Source organism: Chiloscyllium plagiosum, unplaced genomic scaffold (genome assembly GCF_037043375.1).
Source record: "Chiloscyllium plagiosum isolate Xiang-an unplaced genomic scaffold, Cpla_swu_hap1 HiC_scaffold_16, whole genome shotgun sequence".
Lineage (NCBI taxonomy): Eukaryota > Metazoa > Chordata > Chondrichthyes > Orectolobiformes > Hemiscylliidae > Chiloscyllium > Chiloscyllium plagiosum.
The window spans coordinates 10,945,999-10,963,988 of NW_028270154.1; the positions used below are offsets into that span (position 1 = coordinate 10,945,999).

The 17,990-nt window shown below is 42.7% G+C and overlaps 1 protein-coding gene across 1 annotated transcript in view; it reads right to left on the minus strand.

The window, feature by feature from the left end:
- Positions 1-11,620, minus strand: part of LOC122556446 (myozenin-2) — a 39,982-nt gene extending 28,362 nt beyond the window's left edge. The window contains exon 1 of the mRNA XM_043703097.2: positions 11,487-11,620. The gene's annotated coding sequence lies outside the window, so the exon portion shown is untranslated. The remainder of the gene's footprint in view (positions 1-11,486) is intronic.
- Positions 11,621-17,990: the final 6,370 nt, after the last annotated feature.

A 17,990-nucleotide genomic window follows, 5' to 3' on the forward strand; every position in this document is an offset into this window, starting at 1 on the left:
CCAGCTCAGCACCATCCTCATGACCTGTCCCACCTGTCAATCTTCCTTCCCACCTATCTACCCCACCCTCCTCTCTGACCTATCACCTTTATCCCCACCTCCATCCACTTATTGTACTCTTTGCTACCTTCTCCCCAGCCCCACCCACCCCCTCCCATTTTTCTCTCCACTCAGAGGCTCCCTGCCTTCATTCCTGATGAAGGGCTTTTGCCCGAAACGTCGATTTTCCTGCTCCTCGGATGCTGCCTGACCTGCTGTGCTTTTCCAGCACCCCTCTAATCTAGACTCTGATTTCCAGCATCTGCAGTTCTCTCTTTCGCCTCCTCCATCACTTGGTTTTGTCCAGCAGTTTCCATCAGAGGTCACTGAGTAGGGATCAGCTTCTGGATTGTACCATTTTGTCCCCTGAAATCAGGAACATTCGAGGTGTGTTCGCTGGGACTTTGCAACATGGGAGCCCAAGCCTGCTCTGCCATTCGACGAGATCATGGCTGTTGCAGCAGTTATACTGTGTTTCCTTCCTGCAGGCTGAATGATAATTTCAAGGACAATATTCACTCTCCAAACAAACTTGTGTGCAATTGATTTCCTCAGGGCAGCTCATGTTTCCCACTGTAAGCAAAGTACAAAATAAGGACCAGAACGAGACCCATAAATTTACTTTGACATTGCCAGCCATTCCCATCTTTGATGTTGAAGAGGGATTAGTATTTATTTCTGTCCTTAATTTTCTTTTTGCAAATCGACTGAAAATAGGCAAGTTTCATCTTCATCCTTGTATTTTGGCCCTGCCTCTGTGTAAGCAGTTTAGACTTTGCTGTCACAGTTTCAACATTACAGGCATGACCCCACATCGAAACGTGCTTCTTTGCCTGGGAAATACTTTGTCACGGTCTGAGGAAGTATGGACAGCTTGAGAGGCTCACAATTTTAATAAAAACAGGGTCTTCATTTCAGACCTTGATGAGGAGATTTCTTTCAAGAATAAAAGGTTGTAAATTGAAGGCTGAGATGAGGAGCAATTTCATTTCTCAGAGGGTTGTGAGTATCTAGAACTCCTCACCACAGAGTGCTGTGGGAGCAGAGTCCATGTGTATATTTAAGACTGATCAGTCGGGAAATCAAGGAATACGGGGAAAGGGCAGGAAAGTGGCCCTAAGGAATGTCGGATCAGCCATGATCCTATTGAATGGCAGAGCAGGGGCCAAATGGCCTACTCCAGTTCCTATTCCTCATGGTCTTACACCCTGTCGATCCCTCTTTATCAGTTGTTGGTTTCCATGAGATCATTTCTCATTCCTCAAAAGTAGGGAATACAGGCCCAATCTCTCTTTATAGGACATTCCCACCATCCTCGGAACAAGTCTGGCAAATTCTTCTTGCTCTAAGGCAATAATATTTCTTAATTAGAGAAACCAAAACTGCCCACAATACTCCTGCTGTGACCTGAATAAGCTCCTGTACGTTGTAAGTAAGATTTCACTGCTCCTGTACTCAAATCCTCTTTGCCATAAAGGCGAGCATTCTATTAGCCTTCCTAACAGTTAGCTGCAACTGCACGTTAGCTTTCACTGTCTTATTGACAATGTCACTTAGATCCCTTCGTACATTTCAACCTCCCAAGACTGAAGAAGTATTTGCCAGATTCCTCTGACCAAACTGCATAACGTCTCACTTTTACACATTATGTTATGTCTGCCGTGTTCACACTCTCTCACTCAGCATGGACAAATCCTCCTGAAACTGTTTTACTTTTTCCTCACAACACACGTTCCAATTTAGCCTTGCGTCTTCCGCAAATTTGGAATTTTAAATATATATCACCAACAGCTGAGGCCAAGTAATGATCCCTACAGTAACTCATTAATCCCACACTGGCAACATGAGAATGATTCATTATTCTGACTTGATATTTTCTGTTGAGTAGCCAATCTTTAATCCATGCTTTGTTCAATCAGATTATTTATATCCAAATATCTACTTGTCATGTCCTTTATGATAGAGTTTCTTCATTGCTGTTGTAAGGTCTGTCTCTCTCTCTCTCTCTTTCTTTCCTCTTATTCATTCACAAGATGAGGGCACAGCTGGTTAGGCCAGCATTTATTGCCCACCCCTAATTGCCCACAGGGCAGTTAAGAATCAACCACATCGCCGTGGTTCTGGAGTCACAGGTAATGCAGACCAGGTAAGGTTGGCAGATTTCCTTCCCTAATCGACACTGGCGAACCTAAATGGGTTTTCCCAACAATCAGCAATGGCCTTTTATTTCCAGCTTTTTATTGAATTCAAATTCCACCATCTGGCAGGATTTGAACCCAGGTCCCCAGAACATTATCTGGGATCTCCGGATTAACCGGGGTAGACCACTGAGATAAGGAGAAATTTCTTCACCAAAAGAGTGGTGAGTCTGAGGAATTCTCTGCAATAGAAAGTGTTGGGCCGAAGGGCCTGTTTCTACACTGTAATGTAATCTAATTTCTACACTGTACCAGAAAAGCCCTCTCCTATATCAAGAGTCCTATATCACACAAGGTTTGTGAAGGTTTGTAGCTCAGGTTGAGGTTTAGGGTGTAGGTTTGCTCGCTGAGCTGTAGGTTTGATATCCAGATGTTTCATTACCTTCGCTTCGCTTCACTTGGAGGTCACCACTGATGATGTTACCTAGCCAGGTAATGAAACATCTGGATATCAAACCTACAGCTCAGTGAGCAAACCTACACCCTAGTCTATATCACGTACTTTCATTTGTCTAACTAACTTCATGTGGGGGACTTCTGAAAACCCAAATATCCGACATCCATCGACTCCCCTCTATCAACTTTATCACTAACATCCTCAACAAACATCACACATTTGTCAAACACAATTGCCCATTCGTACTTCCATGTTTTGTCTGATCAGATTATTTTTATCCAAATGTCTACTTATCGTGCCCTTTATGATAGATTGTCACATTTTCTCCACTGCTGATGTGATGCTGATGGGTCTGTCACTCACTCTTTTCTCTCTTGCTACTTTCTTCAATAGTGAGGTGACATTTGCTAGTTTCCAATCTGTAGGAATCACTCCAGAATCTTCAAAATTTTGGAAAATGGTCACGAATGCATTGACTAACGTGCTTGCTACATCCTTCAAGACTCTGCTCATTAACACAGTGCTGTTTCTCATACTGCTCAATTAGCTGTGCCATTTCCTACATCACTGAAGTGTTTAGCTCAAAGGTATTTAGTTTCCTCTAAAATGCTGTAGTTGCAAAAGGCCCTATAAAAATTCAAATGAATTCAATTATTTATTTTAGTTTTCAGCTAAACATAGAAACTAGGAGCAGTAGTAGGAGCCTGCTCCACTATTCAACATGACCACGGCTAATCATCAACTCACTCCCCTGTTCTCTTTCTCCTCATACCCTTTGATCCCTTTAGCCCCAAGAACTATAATCAACTCCTTCCTGAAATCATTCAATGTCTTGGACACTTTCTATTGCAGAGAATTCCTCAGACTCACCACTCTTTTGGTGAAGAAATTTCTCCTTATCTCAGTGGTCTACCCCAAATTCTTAGATTGTGATTCCTATTTTTGGTCTACCTGTCCATCAGGAACATTGTTCCTCCATTTACCCTGGCCAGACCTGTCAGATATTTATAGATGTGTATGAGGTCTCCCTTCATTCTTCTAAACTCCAGTAAATATAATCCCATCTGGTCAAATCTTTCTTCACACCTCAGTCCCACCATCCCAGGAATCAGTCTGGGAAACCTTTGTTGAACTCCCTCTGGAGCCAGAACATCCTTCCTCAGATAAGGAGGAGACCAAAACTACACCGAATTCCCCATGTGACTTGGCTCCTTCCACAGAATACGACATAGTCTCTTCCAATCGCAACATTCGATTTGAACACATGGACACCCAAAAATCATGAAGTAGGGATTCTTTAATCCACTAGCAGAGTGTTGAAGGATGTAGCCATAGGGATAGTCCATGAATTTTCCAAAACTCCAAAGATTCTGGAGTGGTTCCTGCAGACTGGAAGCCAGCAAATGTCACCCTACTATTTAAGAAAGGAGCAAGAGGTGATGGCCTAGTGGTATTATCGCTGGTAGTGTCCCTACCCCTGGAGCCAGAAGGCTCACATTCTTCCTACTCCAGAGGTGTGTGATAGCAACTCTACACAAGTTGATTAATGAATAAAAAAAACACATATGGAGGGACAGGGCTTTTATGGCGGTGTATTATCCCCCTACCTGTGGCCAGGAGTCCCAGTGTCAAGTCCCCACTGCACCAGAGGGTGTACAATAACATCTCTGAATAGGTTAATTAAAAATATCTCAATGTAGACCCAAGGGCTCTTGTGGTACGGTGGCATTGTCCCTATGGCTGAGCTAGAAGGCCTGGATCCAATCAGGCCTAGAGGTATATCTGAAAAGGTCAATTATATGATACTTTATCTGTAGGGAGAGTCTGTAACACTGTATGGAGTTAGACTGTTGGATTGAGCTGTAAGACTGAGTAGTTTAATAAACTCTACCCACTAAAGAAGGGCTTGCTTTTGTGTCTCACTGAGTGGCTTGGATCTACATGGATAGGCTGGACAGAGTTGAAAGATTCTGGATCAGTGGTGCTGGAAGAGCACAGCAATTCAGGCAGCATCCGACGAGCAGCAAGTTGAAAGATTGCTCCACTGGATTAAAGACTCCAGATTTAGAGAATCTGAATTTACCTTAGGATGGGGACTGACCATTTCAAACAAAGATCAGGAGAAATGCCTTATCTTGGAACATTGTGAATCTTTGGAAATCTGGACCTTCAGAGGGATGTGGATGCTTGGTTACTGAGTATGTCTGATACTGAGATAGATGGAGTATTGACCACTAAATGGAATTGAGAGATATGAAGATTATTGCTGTAAAATAGAGTTGACATGAAAGTTCAGTAATGGTTTTATTCAATGATAGAAGAGGGTCCAGGGGCTGAATGACCTCCTCTTGTTCTTAATCATGTTCTGGGGTCCTGGGTTCAAATCCCACCATGGCAGATGGTGGATTTGAATTCAATTTCTTTTTAAAGATCTGGAATAAAGAGTGCAATGATGACCACGAATCCATTGTTGATTGTTGGAAAAACCCATCTGGTTCATTAGGGAAGGAAACTGCCATCTTTATCTGGTCTGGCCTACATGACCTACAGCAACACGATTAACTCCTTAACTTCCTCTGGGCAATAAGGGATGGGCAATAAAATACTGGCCTAACCAGCGACACCCTCATCCCCATGAGTGAATAATAACAATATTGTGATGAAAGCTGTAATTTATACAAATGAATGTATTTTTATTGGGGTGTTGAATTTCAAACTAGTAGCAAATGTTGACCTACTTTTACGAAAGAGTTTAAAAATTAACTAGGTCAGTCTTTCCAGAATCATTACACTAAACCAGTAATGTGTCTCCTGGCGATTTTTACTGTGCACTTTGACATCATCAAACTGCATTATATTTAGGTAGTTTGGTCTGTTTTCATTTACTTTTATTTCTTCTGTGTAAAAAAAACTTCTGTTTTATTGTTAAAACCAAATCTGCAGCTTCTCATGCCAAATGTTAATGTGCACATTCACAAGCATGCTGTGGCTTTGGATAGTGATGGTCGAGGATCTATTGTTCTTTCTGTCACACGCCTGACCCATGGCCTGGAGTGGAAGGGTTTGCAGATTGTTATTTAACCTGTTTGGCAGCAAAACAAGCACTTCTTCCTTTGCCATCAATCCTGAGGTTCTGGAGTTACCAGTTCAGAGGCTTGGACACTCCCCACTGCATCACGAGCCTCCCATTCGTCATACATGACATGCAACACGGAAACAGACCATTCGGTCCAACTAATCCATGCTGGTGATTCTTCCAATTTTGTTTATTAATTCATGGGATGTGGGTGTCGTTGGCTGGGCCAGCATTTATCACCCGTCCCTAGTTGCCCCTTGAGAAGGTGGTGGTGAGCTGCCTTCTTGAACCGCTGCAGTCCACCTGATTGACCCAGCGGCACTGCAGGAACAGCAATGTATTTCCAAGTCAGGATGGTGAGCGGCTTGGAAGGGAAAAGGTAATGGTTTTCTGTTGCCCTTGTCTTTCTAGAAGGAAGTGGTCATGTGTTTGGAAGGCGCTGTATAAGATCTTTGGTGGATTTCTGCAGTGCGTCTTGTAGATAGAGAGAGTGGATGTGGTGCCAACTAAGCAGAGGCTGCTTCGTCCTGGATAGTGTCAAGTTTGTTGTGTTGGTAAGGCCGCATTTGGAGTACTGCATACAACTCTGGTCACCCTGCTATAGGAAGGATGTTGTTAAATTGGAAAGAGTGTAAAAAAAATTTACAAAAATGTTACCAAGATTGGAAGGTTTGAGTTAAAAGGATAAAGTGGACAGGCTGGGACATTTTTTTTTCTTGGGGATTAAAAGGCTGTGAGGTGACCTTATAGAGGTTTATAAAATCATGAGAGGCATGCATAGGGTAAATAGCCAAAGTCTTTCTCCAAGGGCATGGGAGTCCCAAACTAGAGGGCATAGGTTTAAGGTGAGAGGGGAAAGATTTAAAAGGGTCCTAAGGGCAACTTTTTCACACAGAGAGTGGTGTGTGTATGGAATGAGCTGCCAGAGGAAGTGGTAGAAGCGGGTACAATGTCAACATTTAAAATACTTTTGGGCATGTACATAAATAGGAAAGGTTTAGAGGGATGTGAACCAAACGCAGGCAACTGAGACTAGTTTAGTTTAGGAAACCTGGTCAGCATGAATGAGATGGGCTGAAGGGTCTGTTTCTGTGGTATGACTCTAAAAGTCGATCTTCATTCCGCTTTTATTTAACAAAAGAGAAATTGTGTGAGGCTGTTCAGCATTGAACCCTACCCCTCCTGATATTTCACCGTTCAGTCTCCCATGCCACTGTGTCCATATTACATTATGAGATTGCACTCAGTGACATATATAGCAAAGCCACTTGTTGAAAAATGATTCTCGGTATGTGAATGTTGGTGTTTATAACCCAAGTTTTAATTGCTCTTGAGATCCTCACTCAGCCACTGCAGAGGACAGTTACAATTAGTGAGAGGCAGTATGGCTTGATTGAGTTTTTGAAAAAATGACAAAATAGATTGATAAAGGCAGAGTGGTGGATGTTGTCTAAATGAACTTCAGTAAGGCATTCAACAAGGTTCTGCATGGCAGACTGGTGAGTAAGGTTATATCACAAGGAATACAGGAAGGGCTAGCCATTTGGATACAAAATTGGTTTGAAGGTAGAAGACAGAGGGTAGTGGTGCAGGGTTGTTTTTGGACTGGAGGCCTGTGACCAGTGGTGTACCATAATGATTAGTGCTGGGTCTACTGCTTTTTGTCATTTACATAAATGATTTAGATACGAATATAGGAGGTATGGTTAGTAAGTTTGCAGATGACACCAAAATTAGTCGTGGAGTGGACAGTGTTATCTGTTATCTCAGAGTATAATGGGACCTTAATCAGACGGGGCCAATGGACCGAGGAGTGGCATATGGAGTTTAATCTAGATAAAGGTGTGGTGTTGCATTTTGGAAAAGCAAATCAGGGCAGGACTTATACACTTAATGGTAGGGCCCTGGGGAGTGTTGCCAAGCAAAGGGACGTGGGGGGTGGGGGGGCAGGAGCATTGTTCCTTGAATTACAGGTTGACAGGGTATGCTGTCTTACCAAGTAAGAAGGTACTTGGTATGCTTGCCTTCATTGATCAGAACATCGAGTATACAAGTTGGAATGCCATGTTGCAGCTGTACAGGACATTGGTGAGACCACTTTTAGAATACTGCTTCCAATTCTGGTCTCCCTGCTACAGTCAATTCTGCCATAATATGATAGTTCCAATATCGTGCAGTCCAGTCTTATAAGAAAATTATGTAATAGCATCACCAATTAAATTAATGGGGCTGGAATCACATAATAACTAATACACACTTTAAAGCTTCGTGCTTTAGAAATAGTGTCCCCAATTTGTCAATCATGTTGTAGTGAATTTGTGTTAACGAAGCAGAATGTTATAGCAGAATGACCTGGATATGAAAGATGTTGTTAAACCTGAAAGGTTTCAAAAAAAGATCTACAAGGATGTTGCCAGGGTTGGAGGGTTTGAGCTGCAGGGAGAGACTGAATAGGCTGGGGCAGTCCTCCCTGGAGTGTCAGGGACGGAGGGGCATGGATAGGGTGAATAGTCAAGGTCTTTTTCCCAGTGTAGGGGAGTTTGAAACTAGAGGGCATAGGTTTAAGGTGAGAGGGGAAAGATTTAAAAGGGACCTAAGGAGCAGCTTTTTCACGGTGTATGGAATGAGCTGCCAGAGAAAGTGATGTGAGCTGGTACAATTACAATATTTATGGGTATATGAGTAGGAAGAGTTTAGAGGGATGTAGCCAAATATTGGCAAAAGATAATAGATCAATTTAGGATATCTGGTTGGCATGGACAAGTTAGATTGAAGGGTCTGTTTCCATGTTGTATAACACTTTGATTCTAATCAAAATTTGGACAAGATGAACCAGCTGACCACAGCACCACGATGCAGAAGGCCACTCAAGACAGGAGAGCAAAAAGACAAGTAGTTTTTCCAGGTGATTTTATAATTAGGGGGACAGATAGTATTCTATGCAAACCAGATCGGGAGTCTCGCATGGTGTGTTGCCTGCCCGGTGCCACAGTGCAGGACATCTTGAAAGTACAGGACTGGCTTGAAAGGATATTGGAGTAGGAGGGGGGGAATCCAGGTGTTGTGGTCCACACTAGGCCTAACAACATAGGCAAGGCTAGGAAGGAGGACCTGTTTGGGGACTATCAAGCACTAGGAAGGAAATTGAAGTACAGGTCCTCGAGGGTCATAATCTCTGGATTCCTGCCCGAGCCACATGCAAATTGGTATAGGGATAAGAAAGGCTGAGGATCCTGGGATTGTATTCATTAGAGTTGAAAAGGCTTTAGAAGGTTGAGGGGAGATCTGATAGAAACTTACAAGATAATGCATGGCTTAGAAAGGGTGGACGCTGGGAAGTTGTTTCCGTTAGGTGGGGAGACTAGGACCTGTGGGCACAGCCTTAGAATTAGAGGGGGTCAATTTAGAACAGAAATGAGGAGACATTTCTTCAGCCAGAGAGTGGTGGGCCTGTGGAATTCATTGCCACAGAGTGCAGTGGAGGCTGGGACGTTAAATGTCTTCAAGGCAGAGATTGATAAATTCGTGATCTCACAAGGAATTAAGGGATACAGGGAGAGTGTGGGTAAGTGGAGTTGAAATGCCCACCAGCCATAATTAAATGGCAGAGTGGACTTGATGGGCCAAATGGCCTTACTTCCACTTCTATGTCTTATGGTCATATGATCCAAACCACCTTGGTGTGGGTCTGGAGTCAGGTTTAGGGCCAGACTGAGTAAGGAAAGTGGCTTAAATCCAATTGCTTCACATTCACTTTCTAAACTTTTCTAGATTTTTGTAAATAGAATTTGGATTTGCAAAGTGCAATTTGCAGACTGGACCTCAGGCTTCCTGCAAGATTAAAGAAACAAAATATTTACCAAGCTCCTTTCAGCACTCAGGTCACTGGGCACTGTGGCTAATTCTGTTTTTTAATTTGTTCATCGGATGAGTACGTCACTGTCGAAATTACTCTGGCGAATTAGCTCAGTCACTTTATGGCTGGTGAGTGATGACAACAGCATGGGTTCAATTCCCACTTGAGCTGAAGGACTCTCCTTCTCAACCTCTTCCCCCCTCCTGAGGCCTGATGACCCTCAGGTTAAACCACCACCAGCTAGTCATCTCTCTCCTTGGACTATGACCTGGTGTTGTGTGATTTTTAACTTTATAAAAGAATGGCCTATGGTCTTCTTAGAGCATGGCAAAATGAATAGGGTTTGGTGAATTCAGTTAGTTAGACAGTAGGTTTGCAATACAGAGTGACACTAACAGCATGGGTTCAATTCCCAGCTGAGGTTACCGTGATCGACCCACCTTCTCAACCTCTCTCCTCGGCTGAGGTGTGGTGACCACCACCAGTCGTCCCTCTCTCTGGTAGGACGATGGTGACTTTATTGTTACTCAGGTGATTGTGGTAGTGGGCTGCCTTCTTGAAAAACTGCAGGCCCCCTGTTGGGTGTGGAAGGAATTTGAGCCAGGGCTTTTTGAAAGCGCTGTCACTTTTGTAAGGCAGGAAAACTGGCAGCCAATTCTGTGCACAACAAGCTCCTGCAGTGTGACAATGATCAGATGTTCTGTTATTTTGTGATGCTGACTGACGGATAAATGCCATCGGGATACTGGGGAAACAACCCCTGCTATCCTCTGTCATAGTGAGCACAGGTTCTTTCAAAGCCAGCTGAGAGGTTTGAACAGGCAACTCAGATGGTGCACAATGTACCCTCAGGTGTGATTGCCTGGACTTTGTACTCAAAGGTCTAGAGTGGGACTTGGATGTAGAAGCTGGTGTAAAAAAAGCAAAGTTTCCCATAATCCTAGCAAACCAACAGCTGTTCTCTCATTAGAGAAAGACAGAGAGAGAGAGAGAGAACTCATGGTGAGTTTAACCTGAGGGTCATCAGGTGAGGGCAGGTTGAGAAGGCAGAACCTTCATGTTTGGTGATGAATGACAACCTTATGAAAGCTGTGATGTGGAGGTGCCATTGTTGGACTGGGGTGAATGAGGTCACAGTCACATAACACCAGATTATCGTCCAACACGTTTATTTGAAACCACAAGCTTTCGAAGCGCTGCCCCTTTGTCAGGTGAAAGTTCAGTGCTCTGAAACTTGTGATTTGCAAATAAACATGTTGAACTATAACCTGGTGTTGTGTGACTTCCAACATTATGAAATATAGAAAATAGGAGCAGGAGGGGGCCATTCGGTCCTTCAACACTGCTGCACCATTCAATGTGATTATAACTGATCGTCCAACTCAGTCCCCTGTTCCTGCTTCGGTCTTCAATCCCTTTAGCCATGAGGATGATATCTAACTGTTTCTTGAAATAATTTGATGTTTTGGCTTTGACCACTTTCAGTGGCAGAGAATTCCATGGGCCTGATTGATAGGGTCAGTTGTTCTAATGAGATCGTGGTGTTACATACATTCGAACAGTGACCACCACCAAATACTTCATTGTTTGTAAAACATTTTGGGACATTCTGAGGTCACTGTAAAAATCTAAGTCTTTTCAAAAATTCACCACACTATCTATCAACAAGGAACCTGCGCAGTGGAACAGTGACTAAAATGAATTAGTGTCAGTGCAAACATTACTTAACCGGAGATATAATTACTGCCTGCTATGGACAAAGAGGTTTGCTGACTGTCTTTCCAAGACTTTTACCACTTTTTCCTCCTCTTCATGTGTTCCCATTACGTGTCTCTATTTTATATTCTGTGTCTTATAACCTGCTGGTCAAAATGGTTAGAAACACAACAGATTAACTCTTATAGTAGCAAGATTTCCTACCTGAGTTGGTTGCCTTTGCAGTCTGAATTTTAAATACCACCGTTGTCTTTCAGTGAAAGTTACTTGTAGTAACTCCAACACTGACTGTGAAGTGTCTGTGTGTGTGTGGGGTGGGGTTGGGGGTTTGTGTCCTGATACTTTCTCACAGATTCCTCCCACCCCCCTCCTCCTCCCCCCTCCCTAGAGCTGTGGGTTCTAAGTGCTTGTCTGCCCTATATCATCAACTTATATTTAGCGAAGGCGTCTTGTCCATCTCTTGCCTATGATGTATTTGAACAGCTGTCATGCCACATAGTGAGGGAGAATATCACCCTGTTCATTAAAGAAGGCTCAACACTGGCTGTAAGAGTGGTGGCAAAGACTATAGCCTTGGGTAAAGTTATGGTGAAAGAAAAGCAAGAGAACATAGGGACATTTTGTAAACAGTGGGCATCAATGTTATTATAGTCATTGAGCCAGACAGCATGAAAACAGACCCTTCGGTCCAACCAATTCATGCCGACCATAATCCGAAACTAAACTAGTCTCACCTGTCTCCATTTGGCCCGTATCCCTCCAAACCTTTCCTATTCATGAACTTATCCAAATATCTTTTAAACATTGTAACTGTACCTTCATCCATCACTTCCTCTGGCAGTTCATTCCACACACAGAATATTCTTTATCGCCAGTACTCTCTATGTAAAAAACGTTGCCCATCATGTCCTTTTGAAATCCTTCTCCTCTTGCCTTACAAAATATATCTCCGAGTTTTGAACTCCCCCCCACCTGAAGGAAAAGACCTTTGCTATTCACCTCATTTATGCCCCTAGTGACTTTATAAACCTCTAAAGGTCATCTCTCAATCTCCTACACTCCAGTGAGAAACATCCCAGCCTCTCCAGGCTATGATTCGGAGATGCCGGTGTTGGACTGGGGTGTACAAAGTTAAAAATCACACAACACCAGGTTATAGTCCAACAGGTTTAATTGGAAGCACACTAGCTTTCGGAGCACCGCTCCTTCATCAGATGATTGTGGAGGACACAATTGTAAGGCCAACATATTGTCTAGCTAACATCAATTGTTACAGTTAACCTGAGAATGCAACTTTTAAAAAAAGGTTTTGTGACTTACACATGAAAGAAGTGAAACTATTATGGTATTCGAACAGATGAAAGACTGAACAGACAATTAAGGTGTTTTTCAATGTATAATTTCAATTACATCACACTGTAAATTTTTGCTATAAATTCTGTGCCTTACAATTTTGTACTCCACAATCACCTGATGAAGGAGCGTCGCTCCGAAAGCTAGTGCTTTCAATTAAATCTGTTGGACTATAACCTGGTGTTGTGTGATTTTTTAACTTTCTCCAGGCTATGTCATTGTTAGCTTCCAAATTGCATTCACGTATCACATGGGGACACATCCATAATTTTAGTCACAATCTCTGACACAACTAAAGACTCACAAAGCATCCCAAAACACTCAGCTACTTCCTGAAATTACCTGTGTCGTCTGTTCTTATCTATATGAACCATCAATTTTCCACTTCTTATTAGATTGTTATTCAAGTTGCGTTTCAAGGAGTTCCTTACAATAGGATTACACTGTATTATAGAACAGGAACAGGCCATTTGTCCTGATTGCTCTATACCAATAATCACATTCCAAATGAACCTTCTCCCTTCCCTCTTTATCTAACCCCAATGAGAAGGTGCTTCTCTTCCTTGCTAAAGAGAAAAGAATTGCATTTACTTTGTACAAACGCAGATGTCCTGAAGGGCTTTAGAGTCAACAAAACTGGTTTTGGAGTGCAGTCACTGTTTCTCAATTTATAAATTTGTTTTCACAATTACTGACTTATTGGTTAGAAATAACAATGTACAGGAACTGGAAAAGGAAAATAAATTGACTTTCTAAAGGCTTGAGGTTTTTTTTCACTGCAGAGATGAAATAGCACCTCATTTTCTAGAGATCAGAAAGCTTGAATCTCACATTCAGCTACCTGGGAGCCAATTACATAGCCATTAGTAGGCAGAAGGCCTTTGTCATTGTCAACTGGTCACCAACCTATAGACCAATCAGCTACTATTATTTATTCACAGGTTGAAAAAGTCACTGGCTAGGCTGGCAGTTATTGTCCAGCACAGATGGTAGTTAAGAGTCAACAACATTGCTGTGGATCTGGAGTCACATGTAGGCCAGACCAAGTAAGGATGGCAGTTTCCTTCCCTAAAGAACATTAATGAACCACATGGGTTTTCCCAAGACTCTTAATTCCAGACGTTTTACAAAAGAACTCAGGTTCCACCATCTGCCATGGCAGGAATTTGAACCTGGATCCCCAGAGCATTATTTGGGCTTCAGGATCAATATTCTAGTGATAATACCACTAGGCCATTGCCTTCCCTAAATAGTGTTGCTGGCCACATTGCCCTTTGTACAGTCCTCTGGCTCCAGTTGCTCTGTGAGTAGACTTTCCCACTGCTTGAAGAAATATCTGTGTAAAAACACCTTACAATGAATGTTTTTTAGATTAGATTAGATTAGATTCCCTACAGTGTGGAAACAGGCCCTTTAGCCCAACCAGTCCACACCAACCCTCTTATGCCCGAAACGTCGATTCTCCTGTTCCCTGGATGCTGCCTGACCTGCTGCACTTTTCCAGCAACACATCTCCGGCTCCAAAGAGTAACCCACCCAGACCTATTTCCCTCTGACTAACGCACCTAACACTATGGGCAATTTAGCCTGACCTGCACATCTTTGGACTGTGGGAGCACCCAGAGTAACGCAGGCACAGGGAGAATGTGCAAACCCCACACAGACAGTCACCCAAGGCTGGAATCGAACCTGGAACCCTGGTGTTGTGAGGCAGCAGTGCTAACCACTGAGCCACTTTGGTAGCTTGCTTTCAAAAATTCCCCTCCATAATCTTATTTTTTGAGATTCCTTTCTCCATTTTACTCCACAAACTACAGAACAAAACATAGTCTTTACAGACAGCATTTACTACCCATCCCTAATTGACCCTTGAGAAAGCAGTCATGAACTGGCTTCAATAACGTGAAGCTGGAAAAGCAAAGCAGGAATGTGTGTATTTTGGGCTGAAACCCTTCGTCCTGTTTTGGCCTGTTCCTTGGATGCTGTCTGACCTCCTGTGCTCTTCCAGTTTCACATCAATTGATTCTGGCTTCCAGCATCATCAGTCCTTACCATCTCCAAGTCATGAGCTGACTTCTTGAATGACTGCAGTCAAGGTGCTGTAGATAGACAAAGACATGAAAGAAGGAGTTCCAGGATTTTTACCCAGTGACAGCGGAGGAATGGTGAGATGTTTCCAATTTTGTATGGTGAGTGACTTGAAAGTGAATTTGCATGTGGTGGTGTTTCCATGTTCTGCTTGTTCCCTTGTCCTTCTAGATGGAAGTGGTCATAGGTTTGTAAGGATCTTCGGTGAATTTCTGCATACATCTTGTTGTTAGTACAACCTGCTGCTATTGAGCATCGGGAGTGGAGTGGCTGAATGTTTGTGGATGTGGTGCATATCAAGTAGGCTGCTTTGTCCTGTATGGTGTCAAGTTCTTGACTGTTGTTGGAGCTATACTCATCCAGGCAATTGGGCAGTATTCCATCGTACCACTGACTTGTGCCTTGTAGACGGTGGACAGGCTTTGGGGAGCCAGGAAGGGAGTTACTCGTTGCAGTGTTCCTCGTCTGACCTACTAGTGCAGCCACTGTATTTATATGGCTAGTTCAGTTCAGTTTCTGGTGAATGGTAATTGCATGATTTTGATGATTTAGCATTTGGAGATGGTAATTCTGTTGGACGTAAAGTGGCAATGGTTAGCTATCCTCTTGGTGGACATGGTGTTTCTTGGTGTTTGTGTGGTACAAATGTTGCTTAATACTTATCAGATTCAGACACATCCATTCACTTTATTACAGTCACCTTTTAAAACAGCATTTCACCCAATCATGTATCTTAAGCTAGAGATAAACATGGGATAAGTTTATGATAGCCTTATTTAAATTCACGAACTCTGGCCTCTCTATCTGCTATGTTCCGATGAAGCTCAATGCAAGCTTGAAGAACAGTCTCCTTCTTTGATTGGGTACATTAGAACCTTCTAAACATAGAAAATAGGAGGAGGAGTTGGAGTAGGCAATTCTAACTCTTTCAACCTGCTCCACCATTCAACATGACCATGGCTGATCATACAACTCAGTCCACCGTTCCTGTTTTCTCCCGATTCCCTTTGATCCCTTTAGCCTTAAGAACTATATCTAAGTTCTTCAATATTTTGGTCTCAACTCCTTCTACAGGCTCATAACTCTGAGTGAATAAATTTCTCCTCATCTCAGTCCTTAAAAACCTACGCCATGTCCTTAGATATTTCAGATCAAAACCTTTGTGTCTCCTTCTTTGCACAGCAAGTGTAGAGAAAAGTTTTGTAGAGGAACCTCGATTATCTGGAATTTGATTAACCGAATTTTGGATTATCCGAACAAGATCGCAAGGTCCCGATGCTTGGCTAACCATGTTATCCGGCAATCGATTAATCGAACGAAATACTCCCCGCCTGTGTCCTCTGGATAATTGAGGTTCCTCTGTATTCCCATTTATCCCGACACTAGACTCATGTTTTTGTAAAGATAGATTTATTTAGAATGTACAGCACAGAAACAAATCATTTGGCCCAAACACACAGTATTTATGCTCTAATTGAGTGTCTAGCCATCTTTCCTTGGTTTGCTCTGTCAATATAACCTTCTGTATATTTCTCTTATAGGATTAACTAGGTGGAGCTCTTATGAAACAAATGGTAGTGCCACTGAGTCAGGAACTCTAGGGTCTAGCATTGGAAGGTAGGTCAGAATGTGGCCAATTGAGTGAATATCAATCTTTCCAACCCACCAGTGAAGGGAATGTAGAAGTGGCAGATTTCTGGGTCAGTCAGAACCTCATGTCTACTGCAAGGGAACAGCTTTTCCAGACTAAAAAAGGTTTGCTGTTAATTGCACTATGACAATTTTCTCCACGCTCTGAGGGACTGCTTGGACATTCATCCACTTGATGTTAAATTGACCTATATTCGTCTCTCCAACTAATTGACGTGAAAACAAGGTCTACATTCTCACTGCTCTCTGGATCTTTCCTCTGAATGTCCTCTCGAATTTCTGATGACTCATATAGCCTCTAGTTTTGCTCATCACAGAACTGGATTTGTACTGTTCTTCACAATCATTCATCACTTTAAATGTTTATCTACTCAACTCCCTTAACCCTCCCTTTTTTTCGATAGAAACTGAATCCACACATCTTCTCCTGATAGTTACAGCCTCAAAGTCCTGGTAATAATACCGAGACAGTGGGGAGCCTATAGAATTCTTTGCCACAGAAAGTGCCCGAGACCAAAACATTGAATGATTTCCAGGAGTTGTATATATTTCTTAGGGCTAAAGGGATCAAAGAGAATGGGGAGAAAGTAGGAACAGGGGACTGAGTTGAATGTTCAGACATGATCATACTGAATGATACCACAGTCGTGAAGGGTCAAATGACCTACTCTTGTTAATATTTCCTGTGTTTCTATACCCAGTGAATCCTTTTGTACCCTCTCAGGTACCTCAGTGTCCCTTTCATAAAATGTACATTGTTCTCCATGGGTGGTCAAACCAAGCTTCAACATTTGTCCTTACTGGCTTCTTCATCACACTCTTTCTCATTGCATCCCTCATGGCTTGTTCCTATATCCCGAACAAGACAGAATCTTACCACTGCCCCTTCATATTCAGTGGTATTACCACTGCTAAATCCCCCACTATCAACATTCTGGGGTTACCATCAACCAGAAACTCAACTTGACTCATCATATAAATACAGTTGCTACAAGAGCAGGTCAGAGGCTAAGGATAATGTGGTACTCATCTTATGACTCCCAAAAGCCTGCCCACCATCTACAAGGCACAAGTCAGATGAACACGCCACTTGTCTGAATGAATGCAGCTCTTAACAACACTCAAGAAGCTCAACACCATCCAGGACAAAGCAGCCTGCTTAATTGGTACCACAAGCTTCCAACCCCTCCACCACTAATGCTCAGTAGCAGCAGTATGTACTATCTAAAAGATGAACTGTGAAAATTCACCAAGGCTCCTAAACAGTATGTTGCAAATCCCTGACCACTACTATCTAGAAGGATAAGGGCAGCAGTTAAATGAGAACACCACCAATTTCAAGATCCATCAACCTCTCACCATCCTTGGAAATATATCACTGTTCCTTCAGTGTCAAGGAGCCCAAATACTGGAACCGCCTCCCTAAGGCCATTGAGAGTGTCCTACACCACATGGACTGGAGTGATTAATGAAGACAGCTCATCACCTTCTCCAGGGCAACTAGAGAGGTGCAATAACTCTCAAATCCTGTGAAGGAAATTTTAAAATGGCAAGAGTACAATAGGTCCATTGTGTGTGTTTGGAAGGCTTTTTGAAAGACAGGAAAGAAACAACACA